Genomic DNA, 15,499 nt, shown 5'->3' on the forward strand with positions numbered 1-15,499 from the left:
GAGAAAGTAAATTATTAATATATATTAATCAATAATATATTTTAATGGCATAAATAGTTTTCTGTATTGATATATTCAACAAGTATATGTTTTATAAGCCAGATTCAGCAAGGAATTATACATGTGCCTAAGGACCTTCTTGAACCAGGGCCTAAAGTATTAAAATATATAGAGCATAACAGTTAGGCCCTAATCCAGAAAATGTCCCTATTGAGAATAGTTTATAAGTACATGCTTAACTTTGCTCAGTTCCTTAAAATTAAGAATAAATGCTGTGCAGCATAGGCAAACAGGGAGGTACTTAAATATACACTTCAGTGCTTTGCTGAATTGTGACCCAAGTTAGGTAACTGCTTGAATACATTTATTTAACTATTATATTTAATTAAAATGTTGCCTCTTAATAAAATGCTCTTTGCAGAAACAAAAGTGTAACCCACATATGGGATCATTAGTAGTATTTCATGATTGTTGCTATACTCAATAGCTTGAGGTAAAAATAGAAGTAGTTAATGTTCTGATACATTCCTCACTGATTCTACCAATTAATTTCAAGGTTTAATCACTAATATTAAAATGGCTTCCAAAACCAACAGCAAATATATATTTAAATTACTATTTAAACAGGCCAACAATCCTTAGGCAGGAGGCACATTGCAAAATATACTTTTAAACTGTTATGAAACTAGGTAGGGCAACTGTAATCCATACATGGAGGAGACAATTTGCAAAACCAATGGTTTCCTCATATATAAAAATCCCATTTCCACAAGGAGCAAAGTGTTCTCAAATTTCCATTGAGGGCAATGTCAAACTCAAAGATGCTTTTCACAAGGAAGCTGGGATGATGATGATAATGATGATGATAATCATTTGCATTGTATTTTTAATCAGTGGATCTAAAAATGATAGCTATTTCATAGATTTTTAGACTGAGGTATACAGCTTTCATGTGCCATAACATATTAAGTCTAAAGCAAGTCTAAAATAGTAGTCTAGAGGAGCTGTCAAAATGCTCCCAGTGGTAATTAAAAATAACAGGACTAGAACTAAAAAGAAAATCGTGTGTCATAGCCCAAGTGGTGTGTAAACATAAAAATGGAAACAAACAAAGAAGTTGGAAGCCAGTTAATATTTAGCAATATGTCACATATGTTCAGATTGTATTTTTAAAATTAGAACTGCAACTGGCATTAAAATATATCAAGCTAAGCTTTTTCTAGCAAGCACCTGTGAAACGGTCAACAAAGTAAATGTGACAGCCCTATTCTTACACTAAAATGATGCACTATGTAGAAAGTGAAAATAACCATCTATGCTTGATTAATTAGTTTTGTAAGTATTGTCCAAGAACTAAACAATATTTCTAAAGATTTCAATAGTTCAAAGATTGCCCTATGGCCGTCTGGCCAATACATCTTCCAGCACACACAGTTTACAAGCATTTTTCTTCCCAATATGTTGTCTTTGGTTGGTGCGACATTGTGTGAGTGCAGGTCTATTTGGGTCAAAGTGGTTTTCTTCACATCACAGCAGTGGTGCTGAGTACAGCACTTTGACCATACATCTTTCATGTCATTTCAATCAAAGGCACATGATGCTTCCTGGTGACCAATCAGGAATGGTCCAGCATTCTAACAGAGGGTCATATTGGCAAACCAAGCTTTCTTAATGACAGGCATTGTTCAAGACAAACAAAAGCACGGACCTGAATATTAACATGTGGCCTTGTGTAAAGGTCATCTATATGGCACATTCATCATATTTCAAAAACAGGGGGAAAAGCACTTTGCAAATTCTGTCCAAGCCCATTATTGGTCTGAATAAATTTACTAAACTGACAGCTGAAGCAAATAGAGCAAACTATTTTGAATGATGATTTCCTTAATAAAAACATCCTTGCAATGCTTTGAATATGCAATAACAATTCAGAGAGTGAACATGAGACAAAGGATATGCTCTTTGTTTCGTGCTAGCGGGGGTTATTTTAATTATGTTGTCCAATTAAAAAATTAATCTGATAATCTGTAATAATTAGACTGAACAGTAGTTCTCTCTAAGAGAACGAACTCCCCACAAAAATTCCTGTAGACTAATATTTGCTGTATATTAAGAAGGATCATTCAGTCACCATAAGTGTTCTGTTTCATGAGGCATAAAAATGGCTTTCAATTGTAAAATTATTAGAAAATTTAAATGAATAGAGCATAAAACATCAGATTAAAAATTTAGACCTGATCCTGCAATAAGGCCTCACTAAGGCCAATGCTACTACTTTCACTGTAATAAGAGTTATTACTTCATTGGTCTAACGCAGTAGGGATCTGAACCTTATTAGAAGAGAGGCACCCCTCATCTGAATCAAAACACCCCTCATAAAATGCTAGTTCTTTGTTTTCACTCATTTTTTTGTTACAGAAAAATAACAGAGCAATTCTTCTATTAGAAAGAACATGGCCACATATTTTTAATAAAAGATTCCTATTTGAAACCTCTGGGTTTTTCCTGTGAACCACCTAACACTAACAATATCACCTAAAATCACCTAGCACTGATAAAATTGTGTGGCACCCATGGCACCCTTGTAAGCATTTCAAGGCACCATAAGGTGCTGCAGGAACCTGCCTGAGAATCACTAGTCTAATAAGAGTTTCATATTCTTGCCTTTAGAATGCATGGAAGAAACAAAATCTTTACAAGCAGTGTACTACTCTCTTAAATAAAATGTAGTACGAAAAGATGCCATCAAAATACTGCTATTTATTTAAGTAATCAAATTAAATGGCTTGATTATTTTGCTCAATAAAACCCTTCTCCCAAAATACTTCTTAATTCGTTGACAATTAAAAGACTGTAAGACGTTTTATTATCTGTATCCTTGTAAGGTTATCTAGTAGTCTGAAGCTGGGGGAAAAGGGAATTTTTATTATTCCTGATCATTTTTGTTCTTCTCTTAAAATAACTAATTTGTTTTAAATAATTTTGTGTCACAGGCAAACAACTAGGGAAAAACTGTGCAAGACCTGTGTTTGGGACAACATGTTGATTCTGAGAGCCAGAAATTCATAGACTATAGAGCTAGAAATTACCATGATGATCTAGGGCACTTTTATACATCCTTCAGGGATGAGGGGGCACTGCTTTAATTAGACCAGCTCCCAGAGCTTGTTTGACAAGTTTTAGTTCAAGTGTCCCCGCTGCCATTTTTAAGTGTGAAGATGCAGATACATGAGATGCAGGAGGCTGCTCGAGCACAGTAAATGCCATGCTTTAGCAGGCTCTGACACACTGGAATTACAGCACATCAGAGCACCCTCTGTGATTGTGTACGGGCACCCGTAGTCTGGCCTCCTACATAGCACAGGCCAGTGTCATACAGTGGCTCCTCAACACTTCTGGTTAAGCTACCACATTTCTCTTCAAAAGATATCTCACCTGCATCTAAATACTTCATGTAATGGAGTTAAATGGATTTAACAATGAGGTAAAATACCCTCACTGTCAAAAAAAAACTACAGTCTGACCTTGTCTAGCTTCATCTTCCAGCCACAGAATCTCATTAGGTCCACTCACAACCTACCCTGTTCCTCTTCCTTGCACGGGGACATACTTCATCCCAGCATATGTCCCTTGGTAAGGGAGAACAGAGTCCAAGTTCTGCTCAGTCCTTGTACCTTCCCACCATGGAGTGAAGGACCTAAGGGTACATCCACATGGTACAATGCAATGCTATGTAAAGACAGTATACTAGGCCTGTGCAAAGTGGCTAGTATTTGCTTCAGATTCCGATTTGGATTCGGCCAATTCGGGGGACAGTGATTCAATTCGGCGAGTCGAATCACTGTCCCAAACTGATTTGGCCGAATCTGATTTGGAGGTTCAGCTGCAGCCAAATCGGCCAAATCTCTGAATCGGCCCCATCCCCCACCCACTCTCAACGGCTGCTCTGCCCGCTCTCCCAGTTTCTGGCTCTTTAAAAAAAAAACAAAATCCCCACACTCACCAGCTGCTGCCAGGTTGGGGGGGGCAATCCCTGCCCCACACTCCGTAGAGGGCTCTGCCATGAGCCCCGCAACTCCTGCCCACTCTCCCAGCCCCCTGACCTCCATGGCTGCCCTGCCCGCCCCAGCTCTCAGCCCTTTAAAACAAAACAAAGAAAAAAGCCTACCCTCGTAGACTGCTGCCAGGCAGGGGTGATCCCTACTGCCCCACACTGTGTGGTGGGTTCTGCCATGAGCCCCCAGAAGCCCCAAGGCTGCTACAATAGCCAGTGAGTTGGGGCTTTGTTTTTTTTAAAGGGCCAGGAGCTGGGGTGGGCAGGGCAGCCATGGTGGGGATGGGACAGCGGGCAGGGGTGGTCATGCCAGAGCCCCCCCATGCAGCACAGGGCAATGGAGGGCAGTAGGGATTGCCCCCCTGCCTGGCAGCAGCCAGTGAGTGGGGGCTTTTTTTTTCAAACAACCGGAAGCTGGGACAGGTGGGGCAGCCATGAGGGGGGTTGGGAAAGCAAGCAGGGGTCAGGGGCACTCAGGGAGGCTGGGGGAGCAGACACGGAATGGGGCCTGGCAGGAGTCCCCCCATGGTCCCTCTCACCTCCTCCAGCTCCCTGTCCCACCCCCTACTTACCAGCATGGAGTCTGTGTCCAGCTCCTTGCTGCAGCGAGCAGGGACTGCCCACATCATCAAAGCTCTCTGAATCTTTTCCAGATCAATTTGGAGAGCTTGGTATCAATTCGGACCTTTTAATTGGTCTCCTGATTCAATTCAGATTCAGAGATTCAGCCACCAAATTGGGCTGAATCTCCTCCGAATCAAATCAGCACCCAAAGCTTCGCACAGCCCTATAGTATACCCATGCTAGTGCTCCAGGCCTGGAAACAGTAGAGTCATATTGGTCCAGTGCTCCCCTGGGCTATCTAGCATGGAACAGTAATATTGGTTCTAGAACCCAAGGTAACATCTCTGCATGGGGCTGTATGGACATACAAGCTCATTCAGATGCAGTGGTGTAAGTAGAGCAGAGAAGGTGGGGAAACAGCTTTTGCCACAGATGCGCGATTGCAATTGTGGCAGCAGTGGCAACTGGAAGTCACCACTGTCCCTGTCTGCAGCAGCCACCTTGGGTGCCTGGCTACGTTCTTAATACTACTGTTCAGAGCTAACACACATCCCTCTTTTTCTAATCACTGAACTGTGCCTTGTAGTCATACCTTGCTTAGGCTACTGTCTTAACAGTGCTGCCACCTGAGAGGAGTTGAGAGTGCAGGGGCATATGTGGCAGAGTAGTTCAGAACTAACAGCAAAATAGCAATTAGTATTTTGGATGAAGTTATAAGTAATGTGAACTTTGAAAATAAGACCTTGAGATACAATATATGGTTATATATATAGTAAAAGCTGTGTTATCTGGCATCCATGGGGAATGGGGAGTGCCGGTTAATCAAATATGCCGGTTATCTGAGAGGCATCTTTGCCTGTTTGGGCCACCTCCCTCCCACTGCATCTGGTGCACCAGGGCTATCACTCCCTGGTGTCAGTGTGCCAGGGGACAGGGAGGGGGGCCCTGCCCAGGCTGCTTTGCCTTGGGCCACGGTCCAAAGTTGGCGAAGTGGGACTCGGCGAAACCAGAAGTGGCACAGTGGAACTTCCAGTTTAACTTTTGCTGCATCGACTGGCATGCCAGTTAATAGAGCATGCTGCTTAATAAAGTGCCAGATAACACAGCTTTTACTGTAATATTTCTTTTTTCTTAAGGTTGTTATTGCTTTAGAACATCTACATAGTACTGTGCTTGAATTCTTCAAACTACTACTGAATACAGGACAAGGCTTTTCCCCCCCAGTCAGCATAGGTGGGGGGAGCCCCTTATCTTATATTTGCATACAAGGAAACCACATTAAATACATGCTCCATCTTTGAACTGCCACTACACTGAATACATTTCAGCTTCGTCTTCACTCCCTTGTCTTTCCCGTTTCCAATGATTCCTATTTCTTCAGAAGCCTTAAAAGTCTGGCAAACATCACCAAATGGGGTCCCAAACAATTCACCCAGAATCTCCCTGTCACCCCCTCTCTCATCCTGTCACATACGATTAATGTGACCCCAGACTAGGTTGCCGTATGCCTCATCTGCCTATATATTTTTGGAGGATTTTGGGACTCACGACAAGGACATCTGGTTCCAATCATGAGTGGGGGGGCTAATTAGCACCTGGATCCTTTGTGGGGGAGGGGTTCTGGATTGCGCGCACACATACTGAACACTACTGAGCTTTGGGGTCACCATGGCTGTTGGCTCTGCTGAGGCCCAGCCCAGTGAACTATATAGTAAATCACCTAGTATCATACATAGTTCGTAATAAATATAAGTGGGTGTGTACATGTGCCTATTAATGCTCAGCAATAAAGTCTTAAATGTAATGCTCTGGAGTTAACTGCTCCCAATTGCACATCTACACGTGTGCCTGGGGCCACAACAAGTTGAGTTACAGCAAAGCAGCCCCTGCTGGCACAGGACCTGGGGATCAGCCTACCAGACTGGGGCTGCTCCCCCTAGCTCATCATGCTGTGGAAGGGCTGGCTGGGGCACAAAGGTGTTTCAGTGCAGAGCTAGTTGGCAGGCAGATCCTGCAGTGAAGCACCCTCATGCCCCAGCCAAGCAGGGCAGAGTCTACACATATGCTACTACAGAGTTTTTACTAGTACTGCAAAAGTAACTAGTCTACTGCGCAGTAAAGATCTTCTGTAGACATGCCCAGAGAGTACAGAATTACTGCTAAAAGTATGTTTATGGAGTACCTGTGCTAAAACTTGCACCAGTTTCAAAAAAGAGAAAATGCATTAATTCTGGATGAACTCAGTCTATGGGTACTATATGCAAACTGCCACCACTGGGCACCTCCACACATGCATGTGCACTTGTAGCAGCTCAAATAGAAGTGGTACAAATTTGAACCAGGGCTTTTTGCCTTAGCGCACATGCCCAGACATGCACTTTGGTGTGGGCCAAATTGTGCCACTTGAGGTAAAATAACCCTGCCTGGCTCCTCCTGGATCTGCAGCCAGGGGGAGCTAGAGCCTGGGGCCAGTACCTGTGCTGGCCCCAGCAGTACAAAAAGCTGCCCTGGCAAGTAGCTTAGGCCACTCGCTCTTAGGAGCTTCAGGGTCCCAGCCAATTGGTACCTGGGGACAGCACCCCTTGTGCCAGCTGGACTGCTGAAGCAGCCCTGAGAGTTTGCTGCACCTTCTACCCACTGCAGCACTTGCACTGGGGGATGCTGCCTGGTTGTGACCTGCTACTACCTGCGACAGCATGTGGCCCAAAGGCTGCGCACCTGCCAGACCCAGATGGGGACTGCGTGTCTATTAGAGGTATCTGCTCCTCTGGGCCAGCTGCCAGTGGGCTGTGGCTGCAGAGTTTGCCTTTGTGTGGCACTGCTGCCATTTGTGCCCCTTTCTGGCCATGTGGGCAGCTATTGCCTGGAAGAAGTTCTCAGTGTGGTGGCCTGCTTTGAACTGTCAATGCATGTCCTCCTGGCCCCAGCCAGGCAGCTGGGTCCTGGGTGCCAGCTCTAAGCCTGGGTCCTGCCACTTACCTCACTAACAGCAATTTAAAAACTAAAAAATCCCAAATAAAAAAATCCCAAAGCCACTCTTTCAAATTCCCCAAAACCCATGTTCTTCCACAATTCAAACAAAAGCCCACTATATAGAGAGAAACAGACAGACAGACAGATAGACAAACAGGCAGACAGAGACAGAGAGAGGGCGATCAGTTGGGCAATATTTTATTCATATATCTACAATGTTAAAGCAATTTGGAAGTCTACCAGTGTCTCTATCATCATAATACAATTACTTCTAAATACCTGTATGTTTTGCTGTTTGCCTTCAGTGTTCATACCATAGACTGGTTAGAGCTCACCCTGACCCCTTCACTCATCAGGCTGTGGGGACAGCTGGCCCTGCAGCCACAGCTCCTGCCAGCAAGTTTCATCCTGTCTGGCAGCTGGGCACAGTCTGCATGGGGGGATGTGGGGTTTGTAGGAGGGAGGTGGGAAGGGGGTTGGAAGGGATGTGGGTGGCTGTGGAGGGATGTGAGGAGGTGTGGTGTGTATGTGTGTAGGTGTAGGTGGATTGTGGGGGGACTGTGGAGCTACAGCCCCCCCAACTGGGGCCACAGCCCCCCCACAAGGGCTACCATCCCCCCCGCAGGGCCCACGTGCCCCCTGTGTGCTCCCCCACCCCTCCAATGGCTGCCCCACCTGGCCCCAGCTTTTAAAAAAATAAAAGCCCCACACTCACTGGCAGTAGCAGCGGCTGTCAGGGTCACTGGGGCCTCCTGGCAGAGCCCGCCTGCATAGAACGGGGCAGCGAGGGGTCAGCAAGGACTGGCCCCAGCTGCCTGGCACCAGCACTGCCACTGCCCCATCGTGCAGGTGCGGCCCAGATCAGCAGGGCACAGCATGGCTCCGTGTACTGTCAGACAGCTGGAGCCACTGAGGCCATAACCTGAGGCCTGGCACCACTCAGCCTGAGCAGCCCAGCTGCCTGACAGCACGCAGAGCTGCACTGCACCCTGCCAACCCGGGCTACATCCACGCAATTGGGCAGTGGCAGCACCAGTGCCAGGCAGCAACAGCTGGTCCCTGCCACCCTGTGCTGTGCAGGAGAGGGCTCTGCCAGGAGGCTCCTGTGACCCTGATGGCCGCAGCTACTGCTGATGAGTGCAGGGACTGTGGGGCAGGTGGGGCAGTGATCAGGGGGGCTGCAGGAGCCAACGGGCGATGGGGCTGGGTGGGGCAGTGATCGGGGGGCTCAGGGAGAAGGCAGGAAATAGGGCCAGGCAGGGGTCCCCCTATGGGGTCTCCTCCCCGCTCCTGTAGCTCTGCCACCATCCCCTACTTACCCTGCAGACTGGCGACTTGCTTTAGCACCATGGTGAGAGCCATCCACAGAGATGCTCTGGCTAGCTACCAGTGCATCTGTGGAGGGCCTGAGCCTCCGGTTGTCTCAGGACATGGTTCTGGACCGTGCCCTGCCCAGCTTTTTTTGCCTGGGGTATTTTTTGACCCCTGGATATGCAGGAATCTAATTTTGTCCCCGTGCTGCAAATTTGCAGCACAGGGAATTTTTTTTGTTCCCACACATGCCTCTTGCAGCATCTCAAAGGGCTTTGAGATGCCACAAGTGGCACGTGCACACTCTTCTGGATGTACCCACTATGTTTAGTTCAAGGTCAGTGGGCATATCTACACATGTCACTAATGGGCAGCAATAAATTGTGGAGCTTATTGCTCTGCAGTTTATTGCTCCTAGGAAGCTTCTGGCCATGCAGTTTACACATGCATCTGGAGTGCAGCACACTGAGAAGGGTCACAGCAGCCGCAGCTGAGAGGGGATCTGGGGAGCCGGCCTGCCAGCCCAGGGCTGCTCTGACCCAGCTTAATGTGCTGCAGAGGGGTTTGTTGGGGCACAAAGGAGTTAGCATGGGGCAGGCTGGCAAGCAGCCCTTAGACTGAAGCTCCCTCACATCCCAGTCAGTAGCTCAGCATCTGCATGTACACTGCTGCACATGAAAAAATTCTGCAGCAGGGTAGGGCTTGTATTTAAAAGTCTTAACCTTGCTACGGTGTTTATCAGTTTCATGCACCCTAATAGGGGCACACATGTAAATGTTGAGACATTTACTGTTCCATTAATTAGCCCATTGCACACTAAATGTCTCATGTAGATGTGCCCAGTTTTTTTCGAATTTGCTCATCACTTCCATAAGCTCATGGAGAATAGGGTCTGACAGTAAGAAGGAGGGGAAGGGGCTGCAGGGGGAAGAAGTTAGGAAGAAGCAGAGAGCAAAGGGGCTACCTGACCCTCCAGATTTATTTTCCTTGCTATAGCAGTGAAAGGGGGACTAATTCAAGACAAACTGAAATTTATATATTTCCTATATATAGAATCTAATTATTGGAGGATTGTCTTATAATAAGGGTCATCTTATATTTGAGTAAGTATAGTATATTCTATATAAGGCACTAAGACTCAAGACATTTTAAAGTATTCATAATGAAATATAAAATATTCAGAATCTGAAGTTCTTTGCATTGCATGCACTGATTTGAGTAAAATTGGTTGGAACTCAAATACAAACCTGTTTTATCCCAATACTTATCATGTTCCTTGAATTTTTGGCTAGATAACAGGTTTCTCTCAGTGAAGACAACCCTTTTCCTAACAAAAATTGACTGAACATCAAGTGAATGCTGAATTTAAAAGCTGACATTTTGGCAGGCAGGAAAAGCAAAAATTGGAGAGTACAAAGTGAGCAGAAACAAAAAAGTTAATTTCCTGTGGAATTTGGCAGAAAAACTTGTACTAGCTCTGTGGTAATAGTCCAAAAAGTGACAATAAGGAAGTGCCTGTGTGAGGTTTTCTGTCTTATAAGGCTTAATTATAAAGCATGTTGAGCACTCTGGGCTTGGTTCAGCAAGTGTTTGAGCAAGTGTACGACTACTGACTTGTTCTCATTGGGCACATCTACACGAGATGTTTACCGTGTAGTAAACTAATTAGCTGTATAGTAAAATGCTGCAAATCTACATGTGTGCCCCTATTAGGCTGGAGTAAATTAATTTACTAGTGCTTGTATTTATACATATGAGATACCACAATGAGAACTTAGTTAAGTATTTACAAGTACTATCCTGCTGTGGAATAAAAAAACTCCACAGCAGCGCGTACGTAGACACTGCCCCAGCTAACTGGGGCATAAGGATGCTTCCATGTAGGGGCTACCTACCAGCTAGACCTACACCGAAGCACCCTCGTGCCCCAGCCATCCCCTTCACAGCACATTGAGCTGGGGGAGAACAGCCCCAGACTAACAGGCTGAGCCCCCACACCCCTTGACAGCCAGGGTTGCTCTGACCTGGCTCAATATGCTGTGGTCCCAGGTGCATGTAAAGATATGGCACCAGGACCAATAAACTCTGGAGTTTATTCATGTGCACTAATTGCACATGTAGATATACCCATTGTGTCCTTAATGCCTAACTTATCAAACATGTTTTGGTTAAAGGCCAAAATACACTTCTTCTAACTGACAGTCATTCAGTGTCAATCTAGGATCTCAGCATTAAGTAGTATTTCTTCTGGACCACTCTTTACTACCAAACAAAGATACCACAATGAGAACTTAGTTAAGAATTCTAATAATGATGCCTAATATTCACAGATATTGTTGGAATGATGATAATGATTTATACCCATCAAACAAACAAAAAATTGCAGATAGAAGCAGTAGCCAAGTTAAATAGATCTCTCAGTCTGGTTTCCAAACAGGCTCTATTTCCACTCATGTAATACTTAGCCATAGCACAACTGAATCTGACTGCTGATTGCAATGAGCCATTCTAAATACATATTTAGAGAACATGCGGAAAAGGTGATTTTCATATTCCAGCTGGCCACAGCATTGGTCTGTTATAATTGGAAGCTCACCTCAGTTTATTTATAAATCTTTACAGAAATAGTGTTAATCAATTTATTTTTAAGCATTTCGTATACCATGCTTCTAGGACAAATAATAAAGTAAAAACTTGGAAACCCCAGCATTCAGTACTAGTTTGAAGAATCAAAGTACAGTACTATGTAGAAACTTGGAAACCCCAAGACAAACTACCTAAGAGCATGACATAAACAAGCATCACCAAAAAAGCAGAGAGTAAACCAGCTTCTATAAAGCAAATCCAGTGATGAAGGAATGCCAAAGGTTGAAAGCTCAGTTCATATACACATCTAAAAGCATGGATACTTAGCTGAGCTTGCAAACCCAGAGATGCTAACCAAGGTCCTCTTGGCTCCCATATGTCCATCAGTTACTACTGTCTACTCAAAGCAGACATGTGATGACTGTCTGCAGACTTACCTGACTGTTTGCCTTTTGGGAGGAAATATATGGTCTGGTCAACTACTGCTCTACTGTCTTTGGAAGATGGCAAATCACTCCAACACTCTAATGTTTTGGGTGAAGGTCAGCTGACAAAGTCAATGCTCTTTCTGGGCGCATCCACACATGCAAACATGTGTGCTTGCAGCAGCTCAAATAGAAACGGTGCAAATTTGAGCCAGGGCTTTTTGCCTCAGTGCACACGCTCTGACATGCACTTTGCTGTGGAGCAAATTGTGCCACTTGGGGCAAAAGAACCCTGCCTGGCTCCACCCAGATCTGCAATCAGGGGGAGCTAGAGCCTAGTGCCAGAACCAGTGCTGTCCACAGCAGTATAAAAAGTTGCTCTGTCCTGGCCCCTTCCATACAAAAAGATGCCCTGGCAAGTAGCTCAGGGCTACTTGCTCTCAGGAGTTTCTGGGGCCCAGTCAATTGGTACCTGGCACACTACCCCTTGTGCTAGCTGGACTGCTACAGTAGCATCCCAAATCCATTTTTTAAAATACCCAAAAATCCATGTTCTTCCACAGTTAAAACAAACACTCTATACACACACACATATCGAGAGAGAGAGAGTGCGCGATCAGTTGGGTAATGCTTTGTTGGTATATTTACAATGTTAAAGCAATTTGGAAGCTTACCAATGTCTCTATCATCATGAAAAAAATAAATTCTAAAAACCTATATGTGTTGATGTGTGCTTTTTGTTTTCTTCACACACATGATGGGTGTGTGATGGTGGGGGATGTGATGTTTTCAGGAAGGGGGTGAGAAGGGATGTGGGAGAAGGCTGGTGGGTGTGTGGGGAGGGATGTGGGTTGGTCTCTGTGGGGCAATTGCTGGGGGGACTCTGAGTATGGAGGACCTTGTGAGGGGGCTGCTCAGGAGGGTTGGGTCCCCTGGCTCCCATAGGGTGCACCCCCCCACAGCACATGGAATGATCCCCCCCCACCCAGGGTCCCAGCTCGCCCCTGGAGGCCATAGGGCCCCAGGCCCCCTGCCCAGGGTCCCAGGCACCCTGGAGGCCCTCCCCCACCCCGGGTCCCAGCTCCGCCCTCCAGGGCCCCAGCTGCCCTGCGCAGGGCCCATAACTGACCTTTCACAACAGCGGTGGGGGGATCGTGCACCAAGCCAAACTGGGTCCTGCCAGCCCTGGGGCTCCTCCTGCCACCCAGGCAGGCAGGTCTCGTGGTGGCAGGACCCAGCACAGCACATGGGGACCATGTGCCAGGCCCAGCCAGGTCCTGCCACACTTGGGGCTGCTCTTCCACCCGGTGCCAGGCCCAGCTGGGTCCTGGGGTCCCTCTGCCACCTGGCCAGGTTGGGCCCATGGCAGCAAGACACAGCACCAGGCCCAGCCAGGTTGTGGGGCTCCTCTGCCACCCAGCCAGGCCAGGCCCATGGCAACAAGACCCGGTGGAGCATGCGGTCTTATATATGGTTGAAAGATGCCTAACACAAAGGGACTTTTTGGAGCATCTTGGTGCTACTACAATACAAATATTGTACAATACAATATAAACAAATGAATAGAGCATTAGGCAATAACAACTAGCCCCCTGAGAAAATAGCAGGCATTTTTTAGTGTAACTTGACAAAACTGCATAAAATATAGCACTGCCCTCTGAATACATTAATTTCTCCTCCCTTCACAAGGATTGAGGCCATTTTCTCAACAGTTTTTCAACTGAAAAATTAGATTCACTGATTGTCTTGGGGGGGGGGTTGAAAAAATTGATGAAATTGACTTTGATGGAGCAGTGTTAGTATGCTCGTTTGAAAATCTTTCTGTAACACATCTGCAAACTAAATCCTAGTCGTTTTTTCTCTTTGACCTGGCAGATCTGTGTAGCCTGTTCTATTTCAATAGCCATAAAGTACAACTAGGATCTAGAGGATGATTACTGACCTTTTACACAAGTGAATAACTATAGCAGCTCACCTTCAGCCTGAGAAGCAGAGATTATGATTTCCACTGAGGATAAAGTATGAGCACCTGAGTGACTCAATAACATTAGAGCAAGCAGTGGGTTCCAAGCATCCTTAAAAAGGCCATACATGCCTCTTCACTATGTTTCTGATGGACAGCCACCTACCAAAACAATTATTTTCATGTAACCTTGGGCAAAGACATGGGTCTACCTCAGACTATTAGTAATAAAAAGTCCAATTGGTATAATATACAATACTAAAATAAAATCCATACAGTTTTGGATATCAGAATGGGATACTTGTTTACCCCAACAAAAGGTTACTTTCCTGTATTGGCTGCAAAACAGCACTTGTACAAAATTTGAGGGAGAAGCCAAACAGACAAATATGCATGAAAATTAAATTTAGGCATAGGGTACTTTCCTTTTTAAACCACAGAAGAACTGATTACATGTTTACAGCTGGAATTTGTGTTGGCAGTGGGACCTTATTCACTGAAGTGTAAGTGCCTGAATTTGTGCAGCACTCACACAGCAAAGATAAAATGCCAACACGAAAGAATTACAACATAGCAACACACCAGATGTCAGAGTCAACAAGCCCACCCCCTTTTTATTAGCTTCTTTACAAATATATTTCACAAAACATATCTTTCACAAAACAGTAGCTAAGTATTCTATGAACATAAAAACATTTTCTTAATATATGTATCAATACAGCTTCCAGGAAAAAAATATTTTCTTATCACAACGCAGAGAAATGTTTGTCTTTGAACCCATACTTGCATTCCACATTAAGGGTATATGAAGGATTCTTCAGCAGGCACTAAGCAATGCAGACACAGCTTTTGTGCCATACAAAGTTGTTGTTATACTGGTTAATGTCTTTACTAGGTGTTCGCAGCAACACAGGTTCCAGTCACTCAATTATGGCTGTATGAATAAACTCTCACACGCAAGTCAACAGAGCTTAGAACAGGAATAGGCTCCACGTGTATCCATCAGTGTGCAGGAATGAGGGCTACAAGGCAGATAAAAAAAAAGATGATGGCTTGAATGAACTGGAGACAGGCCGAAACAGGACCCTTTCTTCTGTAAATATCGCAGGCAAAGGACAGTGGCATTCTAACCCACTATGCCTGAAACTGGTGTTACCACTGCTAGCCACTTAAAGTAATTCAGAGTGATTCCACCCGCCAGCTCCACCTTCCACTGTATTCACTCTAACCACTAAGAAGTGGCTGGAAGTCTGCTGCCTCACCATGCGACTTATGGCTCTTACAGCCTCTATTGTACCGTTGACTATCATGGCTCACACAGTAAGCCACAATAAAGCAACTCCATTAACGAGCTATAGTTGTATATATGCCATTTTTGTTCATCCAACTAAAGTAGGGTCACCCCATCAGGCAACGTGAAAAAGAACCCTTTTCCCAGGGTGTTAATTATTTCTATTCAAGTTTGCGTAGAGTTCCCTTCAGCTACTGTTGGCCTGTCAGTTTGTGTGTGACCACTGGACCATTCCTGAAAAGGGTCAGCAGCATCATGCTGTATCATTATTGTTTTTAGTTGCTCTGCTGTAGGGTTACAATGTTTCCAGTTTCAAAAAATAGGACACCTGT

At 45.1% G+C, this 15,499-nt stretch overlaps 1 protein-coding gene and 1 long non-coding RNA gene across 3 annotated transcripts in view; both read right to left on the reverse strand.

Annotated features, from left to right (window-relative positions):
* The window catches only part of LOC109316563, a 177,891-nt gene that overhangs the window by 70,231 nt on the left and 92,161 nt on the right, over window positions 1–15,499 (reverse strand). The gene's annotated exons all lie outside the window — the stretch shown is intronic.
* LOC109316564 overlaps window positions 7,099–15,499 on the reverse strand; it is an 8,783-nt gene continuing 382 nt past the window's right edge. The window contains exons 2-3 of the long non-coding RNA XR_002102871.1: window positions 9,199–9,205; window positions 7,099–7,356 (exon numbers count right to left, since the gene is read on the reverse strand). This is a non-coding gene — a long non-coding RNA (uncharacterized LOC109316564). The remainder of the gene's footprint in view (window positions 7,357–9,198; window positions 9,206–15,499) is intronic.

Source organism: Crocodylus porosus, unplaced genomic scaffold (genome assembly GCF_001723895.1).
Source record: "Crocodylus porosus isolate Cpor-Errol unplaced genomic scaffold, CroPor_comp1, whole genome shotgun sequence".
In the NCBI taxonomy this organism is placed as follows: Eukaryota; Metazoa; Chordata; order Crocodylia; family Crocodylidae; genus Crocodylus; species Crocodylus porosus.